Here is a 12543-nt window from a genome sequence, read left to right on the forward strand (position 1 = left end):
CACGAGTACTTAAACTTATATATGTGTGGGTTATATAACGGCAGAAACATTCCCTTTAGCTCGGTAACGTTTAATCATTGGTTTTTGAACCGTGAACGCGAATCTTAGATATGGATCCATAGGGTTTGACATCCCCACTCGGGCTAGTAGCGCTAGCATTTAACGGGTGTTTAATACTTCGTAGACATACGCACTTGCCAAGTGTACTTTCAGGGGGTATAAACGTTAAGTTAGTTACCAAGTGCCCACGGTTAACATATACTTTATCATACTGTTTTGAAACGCTCTTTGTAGCACTGAAATCTCGTGGCCTACCTTACATACTGTTATACTTAAACTATAGCTCACCAAACTTTGTGTTGACGTTTTAAATCATGTTTTTCTCAAGTGCTTGAGGTTAGCTTCCGCTGTATACTAGTCGTGCTGTAGACACCCGCTGCTTAGAGTTGTCATCGCATGAACTACTTTACCTTGCATTCAAACTTTAGTACTTTTGAACTATGACTTGTAACGACCATTGTGGTCACATACACTTATAATTTGCTTCTACTTAGTGAAGCATGCTTTTGAATTGTAAAATATTAGATGTTGGTTTAGACATCACTTTATTAATGAATGCAAACTCTTTTTGAAAACGCATATAGTACTTAACCTTGTAATGATCCTGTTGTTGATGATTCGTACACGATGGTTTTGTACGGGGCATCACAATCCGGCTTACTCATTTCCTTCGATTGATATCTATTTATCTTCACACGATCCATTAATTGATTTTGGAAACATTTAATTCTATCTGCTTCTTCAATTGCTATCTTAATCGACTTCTTCAATCGATTTAGGATTCCAGTTCTATGATCGATTACGTAATCTATTTAGTCAATCGAATTGCTATTCAGTTGGAATAAAAGTTTTCTTTCAGCGCTTGAATCATATAATGAAGCATCATCTGCCTGAATGGTTTTTTGAATCACAACGATTTGATAACAGGTTTGTTAATATCGATCACCATAACGATTGTTTATTCTGATCATCTTTGAATATTACTTAACAACGTACGATTTACAATCGTCATCTTCTTCTTCATAGATGTTCATATTATGTTAATACAAAGACGCGAATGTTACTGACTTTTTTTTATGCTGATAAAAGTGTGGTGAAGTTGTTCACGGTTTATTTTGCCTATCAGGTGTTCAATCAAATGCCTACACGATTATCTCTTATCTTAAATTTCTTTATCTTTAGAAGTTGTTTTTGAAGTAATACAGCGTTTTTATTGATTTATGATGGTGTTCTTTGCTAACTTTTGAAAATGGATGGTGGCGTTTGGTTTTGTGAAAGGACAACACTAAATAGGATAATACTAATATTATAAGTTGATCAATGCTTAATGAGTGAAGGTTGAAGCTACTGAATGATTGGGCTATGTGGCGATGATCACATATAGAAAAGGTGAAGTCACCAATTGACCATTTGTAAAGGTTCAACTTGACCCAAAGGCTATCATTCAGTTTACACTAAAGAATGTGATCAACCCTTTGACCCAATTGACCATTTGTAAAGGTAGTTTGAACCTTCACTTTTCATTTGCAGATAGTACGATCAGGTGGGGCTGATGACGATTATGCTAAAGTAAGAATCCGAATAGAAAATGGTGAACTGATGACAAAATGAAGACGGTTGAAGTTTCTCTTGGAGGTATATAATTCATTACTTGATATTATTATTTTCATCATAATAGCACAATAACACCATCTTAGCATTTTGGTATATGTTTGTTTGTTATCTCAAACTACCATTCATTGTACTTTGTTTATGATATTGTGGAAGAGACTGTGAATTCAAATTCTAAGATGGTTGCATTTTTTGTTTTTGAATTCTTTGATGCAACGCACGGACTCTTAAATTTACTCGTGCAATGCACGGGTATATTTGTCTTTTATGATGACTTTACAGGAAATGTGTTAAGTTTCACGAAAACAAGACGAACATGGGGAAAACTTTGTCCATGAGGTTAGCAGGTGTCAAAACGGGTCATAACACATGTAAAGTAGGAGATCAAGGTGAAGGTGTATATTGAAATTTACAAATACACGTAAAAAAAAGCTTCAATTGCAGTAAGTTTTTTATTTTTGTATGTTATTCATCATCCTTCGTTTTGGCTATTTGTTTTTGGTGTGTTTAATCTAATTTGTAGATTCTTATTTTATTTTTATTTTTTTATCTTTTGCCTTCTCTGATTGTTTGTTTAATGAAACTTTTGACGTTGGTTGACTTATTGGTTTTGCAATTTGATGTAGCAATCTTGGATACCTTGTGATTTTGTCTTATTAAGGTAAGTTTTATTTTTTAGTTATCGTGTTCCTGATTTTTTTGGGTAGTTTACGTCGATGTTCCGTAGTTAGTTAGAGTACTTATGTATTTTTTTCATGCTCTTTTTAGTTACATTCTACTAAATGTCATATAGGTGCTTCGATGTTCCTGGAAATTGTTTTATGTTTTGACATTCAAACGTACTAACTGTGATATGCTTTGATTTTGTTTTCATGTTGTGTTGTTCTTGGCTTTTATGGTCCTTTTTTTTTGGTATTTGATTTGGTCTTTTTTAATTGTTTAGCTAAATCTATTTATCATTTGTTGCAGGTCTGCTTGATATTTTCACATTGACATTTTGTAAGGTAAATTTTCGCTTATATTCTTTTCAGTGTGATTGTTTAGACATGCTTTCTGTCTTGTCATACTCTTTCGGGAAGGGTGTTTTCAGTCTTATAGTATGCGATTGTCTTGGTTGTGAATATTTTTTTTACTATGTCTATTTAGGTGTGGTTGTATAACATTATGCACATCACAAATCTGGGTTAATGTGTCAAAATGGATACTTTATATATATGTTTTTATAGTTAGAAGTTAGAACCCTGGGGTTTATGGTACCTGGTTTACGGTTTTTTTGTGTGTTTCATTCAACTTTCAACTATAAGAAAAAAGCATTAATGGAGGAATTGAAGGTATCTGATGCAGAATTGATGGTGTATTTACACCTTTCGAAATCCAAAAATGCAGGGACGGATCTTGAACGACTTTAGTGGGAAGGCTAAAATCATTTTAAAAACTTATATAAGAAAAATTCTAAAATCTTGGATGAGCTATTATATAAAATATTTATATTTTAGATCCCAAAAAATAAAACTTACACTAAGAGAACAAATTTTTGGAGGGGCCACTGCCCACCCCTGCCATCCCAAAGATCCGTCCCTACAAAAATGTATCTCACGCCATTTTTTCTGAACTCAGTTCAATGCTTTTCAAGTACAATATCTTCTCTTTTTTTCTTTCCCATATGGTGTTGATTAGCATTAGCAAGTGTTAATCCTCTAAGTTGATTGCATACCCACCCCTGCTTTATAATAATTCAGTTAAAATACAACTAATTTCAGTCCTCCAATTATTTATGCTTTTCTGTTTTGAGTGTTTCTTTCCACATGGCACGCATATATATTTGAAACAGAACATAGATTTTTTTTTACTTTTGTGTGCATTCAAATATGTTTAAATGTATATATCTAATTCCACATTAGGTATGCATATTCATATGATGTGCGCATTTACTTGATCAGAAAGTTGAATAACACGAAACGAAATGAAGGAAACAAAAGAACTCTGATACGCGACCCGTAATTTAATCTGGTGGATGAATTTCTCTATGATGGTGCATAGCTTGTATGAAGTTCCTAGATCAGCCACTGATCTAAAATACCTCAGCTCCATCTTAAATTCCCAGTTTCAAGTATAACTCTTTTGTATATTATTGTATTTTCAGTTTTATTATATCTTTTTATTTTGGCAGGTTTAATGAAACATTCAATGGTGTATTATTGGGTTATAGTGCTTCCACCAAGGATGAATTTGCATAGATTCTTCCAGGCCTAAATCCTTATTTTGGTGTTAAGTTACAAGCACAACTATTACTTTTTTATCCAAAAAGAGGCATGCTTTTAGGTATTTTTCAGAGTTTCCTTTTGTTTTGTGATGTATGTTATATCTTCTTTTTTTTTTTTTTTTTAAATAATTTAATTTACAGAAGGAAAGGTGGTCAAACTTGGGGAGCAGTCTATACACATTGTCGTTCTTGGTTTTTCATCGGCCACTATTAAAAGGGACGATATTCGTGAAGAATTCAATTACAAAGTTGTAAGTATATTGAGACTTGTCCTTGACAAAATTGCATTATTTATGTTGGCTTAATTTCTGAAGTTAATGGTATGCAGTTTTTTTTTTTTTTTTTTTTTTTCAGAAACATAAAAAGGACGTATATGCTAGCAATTTAAATAGGAGACATAAGATAGAGATTGGAACCGTTGACGCTTTGCATACCGGTTAAAATAATACATTTTTACTGATTGATCCATACTTAGGCTAATGGGTTGATATTGCCACCATTGATATTGTTTAAAAGTGTGAATTGACTTTTTTGTGCCTCCATTATACACCAAATAGTGAACAACGTCCTTTTCGTTTTTTTTCTGCTTACAACATCCCTTCATTATCACATTTAAACATACCGAGTTCCTCCGTCAACTTTTCGTTAAAAAGTCCGTTAACCCTTGTCATGTGACTTGCATGTGAGGGTATAATCGTCTTTTTATGTAAATTCGTCCTTTACTCTTCATCTTCATCTTCATCTTCTCCACTTATAAGCCCTAATTCTTTTTAAGACCTAACACTCAACTTGTTCTCCCCCAAATTAAAAACCCTAATTTTTTTTGTAAGAAAAAAAAAATTAAAAACTATAAATGTCATGATAATATTATCGAAATTGATTAATTAGAATTAGAATTCATTACTCTATCTAATCCTGAATTCTCAATCGCAGAATATATAGGTTTTCCAGCTGTACCAGATGGTTCACCATCATCGTTACTTCGATACTGATTTCCAACCTAAAATTCAAGAAAACAAACTCAACGACTTTATAACTTCATCTTGATGGTCCATAATCTGGTTATGTCCAACGATACCTTATACGCCCAACAGTTATGAGTCGCCCGTGGATCTTGAACCTGCAAATTCGTATAAGATACATATTAGCAGCAATCAAGCGCATCAATTAGGTAAACTTCACATTCGTGATGGCTCAGTTCTATTATCTGTATTTTTGTGCAAAAATGCCTAAATTAGTTAATTTTAACAAGTACATTTGAGCAAAATCACCACTCACATCTATAAATCATCATCTCCGATCTCAACTCGGATATGCTAGCTATCTCTTTTTTCGACTCCGATGTGCTCGCCATCTCCTTTCAGTTTCAATGGAGGTGAAGGAATTTCAAAAATTGAATAAACTGAATCAGGTAAGTGAAGTGATGTACTTCCAAATTCGTTTATGGATTTTTTGTTCTTGTTTAACAAATCGTTAGTGGAATTTTGTTATTGTTTAAATGGATTTTTGTTATTGTTTAACAAATTCGTGAAGGACTTTTGTATCAAATGGATCTGGAAAACAATAAAGGGATAAACAAGGTATTCATGAAAAGCTGAAAAAAATATAGGTTAAAAAGACGATTATACCCTCATATGCAATGCACATGTCAGCATTTAACGTCCAGTTTAAGCGGAAGTTTGACGGAGGGACTCGATATGTTTAAATGTGATAATGGAGGGATGCTGTAAGCAGAAAAAAATGAAAGGGATGTGGTTCACTATTTGGTGTATAATGAAGGGACCAACGGCACAAAAAAGTCGTGTGAATTTCGTCAACCTAATTACCTTAATGATGATGATGATGATGATGATGATGATATTTATCTTTTTTACTAGATTTAAGAGCCCGTGCGTTACACGGGGACTCCTAATCAAACTAAATTGAATATAAAATGTTATATCATTTAACGGCATGATAAAGAAAGTCTCACAAGTATTGTTGTGTATGAAATAAACAAAACTTGTTAAAGTTTTAGTTTATAAACACATTCATGTTGTTTAACAAAGAAAAACTAACAATGGGTTCTAATGTCTCAATGTAAAAACATAAGGTTAATGTAAAACTGTTCTATGTTATTTCAGTACAAACATTAGTAGATAAAAATATAAGCTTAAATGGTGAACTTTTATGATTGATAAATATAATCAGCATAAATAACATAATAATATATCACATACTTTTAGTCTACTTAATTCAACATCTGTATTGTTAAATGTTCATATATAAGATTATGAGCCCGTACAGAAGTTGTAAAAATACGTTTTTGCAAATCTTAAATAAATAACAATATAAGTACATATTAGGATGAAGTTTGTTGCATTAATACATCGAGTTTACTATATTTATTACGATTAGATTACATGTAAAAAACAAAGCTCAATTCTTGACATTTTATGTTGCATTAATACATAAGTACATATTACGAGTAGTGTACACATATAACACTAATATTATGGCATTTACTAACTTTAAATACAGATATGTATAGTCATCTCTACAATAATAGTGCTTTGACCTTCAATTAGGTATGTTAATTTCTCGATGGATAGCCACATCATAAAAAGAGTAACATCATTTTTTTTTAAAATTTTAACATCGTTTTTTTAAAATGAAGATTATCTGACACTCAATAGCCCAAACTATACGGTTAGAAAAAAAAATCGATCATTGAACCCGTATACAATTAAATCACATAAAAGGCAAACATTAAAACTCTCAATATAAAAACATACCTCATTGAAGTTTTGATTCTGCCAATAGACATTCATCTACTGAAGAAATATGATGTATGTGATTCGATAAACATCGGACAAAATCACGCTCAAACGCGATTCAAATGGGTCTGTGATTGAGGGTATAGTTAATAAACAGAAAAAAGATGAAAAATATCATTTGTAATTACATAATGTACCCTTGAAAAAATAAATACAAACGCATCACACATCAATTGTATAGCAGAACATTCAAACACATATAACCTTTATACGGATTATGATTGAAACTGAATCACATGTTTTACCGTTGAACATCGTTGTATTGCTAGAATTATTGTTAAATATTCACATACCTTCAAAAAAATTATGGATACAACTTTGAATCTGCCGTCAATGTTTCGATGAATATATCCGATCTTCGCATAAGAAACAGTAATTGATTGATGGATATTCAATTTTAATAGATCAAATCGTTTAATCGATGGATAAACAAAGCCCTAATTCGTTCAAACTCTAGAAGTCGGCACTTTCAGGTTTCGATAACTGTTTTTTTAACGAAACCAATTTAGGGAGAGAAGTAGAAGAACGAAGATAACCCTAATTGATATTTGAGGAAGACAAGACTAAAGAAACGATTTATCGTTAAAAAACTGTAAATTAGGGCATAGATCTCTATTAGATGACAATGAATAGATGGATATGAGTAAGTCGCGTGAATATGCGTCTGTTAGATGACAACTTTGGAACTGGTTGATGGAGAAAAGACGTATGAAAAATATACCCCTGAAATTAATTTGGGAGCCCTAATTGAAAATAAAAAACCGTATGCAGGTAATAACAACGGTATTGAGTATCTTGAATGTGTTGTCCTTCCGCCATAACAATTGAAGTTGGAGGTTTATTATTTTGGAGAGAGAGAGAGAGAGAGAGCGCGACGCATGAAGGGAATAAACCCTAATTCAGGGGTATATTGATGCAAATTACGGATGATTGAGGGACACGTGTCGGTACAGCATAACTAACGATTTTTTAATCCAAAATTAGGAGAAAATTAGAAAGGCTGAGGAGGAATGAGTTGATGCCACGTACCTGATTTAGTGTTGTGATTTATTTATATATATATATATATATATATATATATATATATATATATATATATATATATATATATATATATATATATATAAAAGATAAGATATAAGATATAAGATATAAAATATAAGATTCTAATCTGTTTTCATAATGTTGAAATTGTTGCAGAACCTAAACCAGAGTTCGATCACCTTAGTGGCATGATTTACATGGTCTTATAAGGTAATTAAATTCCATGATTGCTTCTAATTCTCCGAGGGATCATGATAAACTTGCTACTCTTATTTTGTTTTTTCTATCATTGTATATGGCTATTCTCTTAACTTTCCTTCTTTTTCTTTGAAGATGGGACACACATGTGACTATTTGGTTGGGCAGCAAAGTCAACTCAAGGAATTTGCTGGTCTCTTGGTAAAATGGAATTACTTTGTATTTTCTCTCTGTATTATCAATCACTAATGAGTAGCAACTCATAACTCTTAGAGTTAAAGTTGAGAAGACCTTTTGTTAGGAAATCATCTTATAGTTTTAATGATGTATGTGTGAGCTTAAGTATTTTTTAATATAATCATGAAGTTGGTTTATGCTTTTATTCCTGAATGAAAATTATTATTTACACCAAGTATTATTCAACAGCAAATGAATGAAAAAGGTAAAAAAATTATTTGTATTGTTATTGAATGATTAGCCATTAATCATTTCGATGTTGTATATATGTACATATCCAAATTATGTTTCATGTTTGATGACGATTTTTGTTACAATGACATTCACATGTTTGTGAATTCATGCTCTTGTGGAGCATTTTCTTGATTTCTATCCCATGTGTCCAGTATTAGACTCCAATATGTTCGCTTGGCTTCTTGTGTGTATTTCATGGTGAACTTTGAAAAATTCGCTTCATTTGACTGTTAGTTATTGGGCCGTAGTGACTTTTAATTGAGGATATTGATGAAAATACACTTTTTTTTAAGGCTTCAAACAAAATACACTTTAAAAAAAAATTGTCTTTTTACACCATTCGGTAGACGGGATTTCTGTCTACCACCTTTATCTGTCGTCTACTACCATTTTTACAAAGTAGTAGACAGTAACAACAAGGTAGTAGACAGTGAGAACAAAGCAGTATACAGCCAATTACAAGGTAGCTGATCGTCTACTGCCTTGTTGTTACTGTCTACTACCTTGTTGTAGGTGTCGACTGATATGTATTATTGGTGTCGACACCTACAACAAGGTAGTAGACAATAACAACAAGGCAGTAGACGGTCAGCTACCTTGTAATTGGCTGTCTACTGCTTTGTTCTCACTGTCTACTACCTTGTTGTTACTGTCTCCTACTTTGTAAAAATGGTAGTAGACGACAGATAAAGGTGGTAGACAGAAATTCCGTCTACTGAATGGTGTAAAAAGACAATTTTTTTTTAAAAAAGTGTATTTTGTTTGAAGCCTTAAAAAAAGTGTATTTTGAACAATTTGTCCTTTTAATTAGCTTCCAATGTGATGGGATTTTAATATGTTTAAACATTACATCCGAAGCTCTCTTTGATTTAATATTATTAGAAACTAAATTAAAAAATTGTGTTGTATTGGTTAGGGTGCACCAGAACAGAATTGGACACACGAAGCATATTTGATATTATCAATCCATTCGGATGGGTTGCACAATGAAAAAATTATGAAAGCTAACAAGGTCTTTTCCATCGAGGTATAATACAAGTAATCGATACCAATATTAATGCATTCGAATACTATATTTTTGACCTGCCGTGCAACGCACGAGCTCTTAAATTAATGTCTTTATCAAATTTTTAAAGGATTTAGATTTAAATATTTTAGTTTCCAACCTTCTCCGTTCATCCACCCCTACAACCGCCCATTCCACCATCTCCTCCGGTCAGTCCTCTGGCCGAAGATGATGTAATCCCTATGTCGAAGCCAAATGGCTTATCGTTTTCAAAGTCGAGTGATAATCGTGTTACATCGTTTTTGATATTCAATTTTCCGGATTCCTGGTCTCGTGAAGATTGTCGGAGAATTTACGAGAAGTATGGGGCTCTCAAAGACGTGTACTTTGCTCGGAAGAGATTGTCGAGTGGCCAACGCTTCGGGTACGTCAGATTTGATGACATTTCTGACATTGACTCATTCACGAAAGTTTTAAACAACATTCATGTCAACGGGAGGTGGATTCGTGCCTATAAGGCCGTTGAGAGAAATGTTTCCAAAAGTGCACGGTTTAATGGTAGAACTTCTAACCTGTCTGCAGAAGATTATGGTCGTGATTTCAAGATGAAGGTCGATGATTTCGATGAATTTCCTCATGCTCCTTGGAGTCGTGTTTCGTCAAACCCACCAAACCCGTCAAATCCAAATATTTGGGAAGGCAAATCCTTCGCAGACTCTCTTACTGGATCTAGCAAAGAAACCAAAACCTATCAGCACAACAAAGCAAACCGTATCGAGATTAAAGTCGGGGGTAAATGGTTTGATTTTGAACTTCCAGAATCTGTGAACAATCATAACTTGGTTTTTAGTTTTAACAATTACCGTTTTTCGTGGTCTCTGGTCGAAGTAAATAAGTCTCGTTTCGTTGATGGTGACTGTGAAATTCAATCGGAACCAGCCAAGGGCTCTAATGAGGGTGTCAACGAATTGTCTGGTATGGGTCCAATTTTGTCAGGAGAGCATGATGCTCAAGCTAATAATGGTACAAATTGTAAAGAAGTTAAGAATGATTCTCAGGATGTTAAACCTACCAATTATGTCGAAGATAGCGATGATGACGTTGAAGAAGGTGAACTCACGCCGGTTGATTATGGTACTCAGTCTCCGGCCGTCGACGATGAAGAAGGGGAGCTCACACCGGTTGAATCTGAGTCTCAACCACCGACCGATGACTCTCCTGCCTCGATTCCTTCACCTGATTCAAAATTAATCAGTAACCCGATAATCGATACCTTCCAATCTTCGAGACCTTCTTTTGCAAGTGTCGATGTTGAAAGTGTGGCTTTCGAGGATAGAGAAAGCACGAGTGATAGTCCCAAGGTTGAAGGTGTTGTTTTTGAGGAAAAAGAAAGCTCGCGTGTTCCTGTTTCCCCAATTCCCCATCAGGTTTGTCTCCAATCCCAAGCTGGGCCGGATCCCCTTAATGGGCCAGATTCCTCAAGTGGCATTCATGTGTTTAAACAGGCCTCTAATGAGCTGGACTTGGGCTCAGATGACCGAGACGTGGGGGACCCTAGCCCAACAGAAATAGTTCGTGTTGATTCCCATACTGCGGTAGCCCGCTTTCGTGTTAAAAGAAAAAAAGTCCCTCCCTTGATTAAAAGTCGCTTTATTAAGCACGTGTGGGGTAGATGTAATATGAAGCGCAACCAACGTCGTGATAATTTCCGATGGCATGAAAGATACTTCATCGAAAATGTGATGACTAACGCGGAGGTGGATAGTGACTGTTGCTCGTGTTGCTCTTCTTGCTCGTCATCGAACTCCGAAACTTAGTTTTATTAGGTTTCGTGTCGTGTGTATTTAATACCTTCGTGTTTATGTGCCCTCTATAGTTGTGTGTATGTTTGTGGGATTGTGTGTTAGTTCGTGTTTTCTGTTTTCTTTAGCTCCTTGCTAGGTTCTCGTGTAATGTTCTTTTTTATATAATATATTACTTGCCTTTCAAAAAAAAAAAATTAATGTCTTTATCATACCGTTAATTGATATAACATTTTACATTTCAATTTAGTTTGATTAAGAGTCCTCGTGCAACGCACGAGCTCTTTTCTATGTATTGGGTGAGGATCACAATACATTCAAAAATTTTAAAAGTATGGGTGATGTGTATTCTTTATACTTTAGTAACTCAACAATAGTACTTGTGACACTGCCCGTATAATAACATTAATTCATATACAATTTTTAAATTCAATATATTAGTTGCGGGAACATTTAATTACACCTCTATCCCTAAAACCCCTCTCATGTCGCCTTCACCCAACCCTTCGTTTTCCTCCTTCCGGCCAACATACCCAAATTCCATCCCAATCCAACTTCAATCGGCCACCCAAAAAATCAACATTAACACCATTTACATAGGTCAATTACCAGTTAACACTTCCCACACAACCATCTCCAATAATTTCAATCGGTACGGGAAAATCCGAGGAATCTCATGGCGACAAAACAGAAGCTTTGCTTTTGTAAGGTTTGAGAATCGACAGCAAGCTGCCGCAGCAATTTATAGGATGAACGGATGCAACTTTCTCGGTAAAAGAATTGTTGTGAGTTTCGCAAAAATGAAACTTGCATACGGTAGAGGAGCGAAACAATTACATTCCCGACGAGATATTCCGGTCACCAATCAGGTAAATTGGTTGCACGAACACAATGACATCTCTCCCAACCAAGCCCTCGCCGTGATGATCATCGACAAATTACCCATCAAAAAGGAAAAGCTAATGACTTGGTTGAGGAAGCGTGAGGCTTTGGTTACTTCAATCTCATTGTGGGGCACATACGGGGCTATCGTTCATTGCAAAGATTCAGATAGCTTCCAGAAAGTCAATTCCGGTCCTACTCTAGATGATGATGAGTTTCTTAAAGTTGTAAAAATGGAACATAGAAAAGGCAAATTCACAAGATTTGTATGGATTGAGATAAGAGGCATTCCATTCGATCGGGCATGTAATGATAACATAATGATTGTAGCTAAAAACATTGGTGACATTATTTTCATAGCATCAAGATCACACGAGTTTTATCAAGCTG

The 12543-nt window shown here is 34.3% G+C and overlaps 1 long non-coding RNA gene across 4 annotated transcripts; it reads left to right on the forward strand.

Moving 5' to 3' along the window:
• The first annotated feature begins 1865 nt into the window (after positions 1 to 1865).
• Positions 1866 to 8245, forward strand: LOC139893764 (uncharacterized). Of its 4 annotated transcripts, XR_011774696.1 has the most exons (6): positions 1866 to 2114; positions 2298 to 2332; positions 3612 to 3993; positions 4076 to 4185; positions 7951 to 8004; positions 8128 to 8245. It is a non-coding gene; the product is annotated as an uncharacterized lncRNA (long non-coding RNA). The 4 variants fall into 4 exon arrangements; XR_011774695.1 differs by having other exon boundaries at positions 1866 to 2332; XR_011774694.1 differs by having other exon boundaries at positions 2298 to 3993.
• Positions 8246 to 12543: the final 4298 nt, after the last annotated feature.

The sequence above is a fragment of the Rutidosis leptorrhynchoides genome, chromosome 2 (genome assembly GCF_046630445.1).
Source record: "Rutidosis leptorrhynchoides isolate AG116_Rl617_1_P2 chromosome 2, CSIRO_AGI_Rlap_v1, whole genome shotgun sequence".
Lineage (NCBI taxonomy): Eukaryota > Viridiplantae > Streptophyta > Magnoliopsida > Asterales > Asteraceae > Rutidosis > Rutidosis leptorrhynchoides.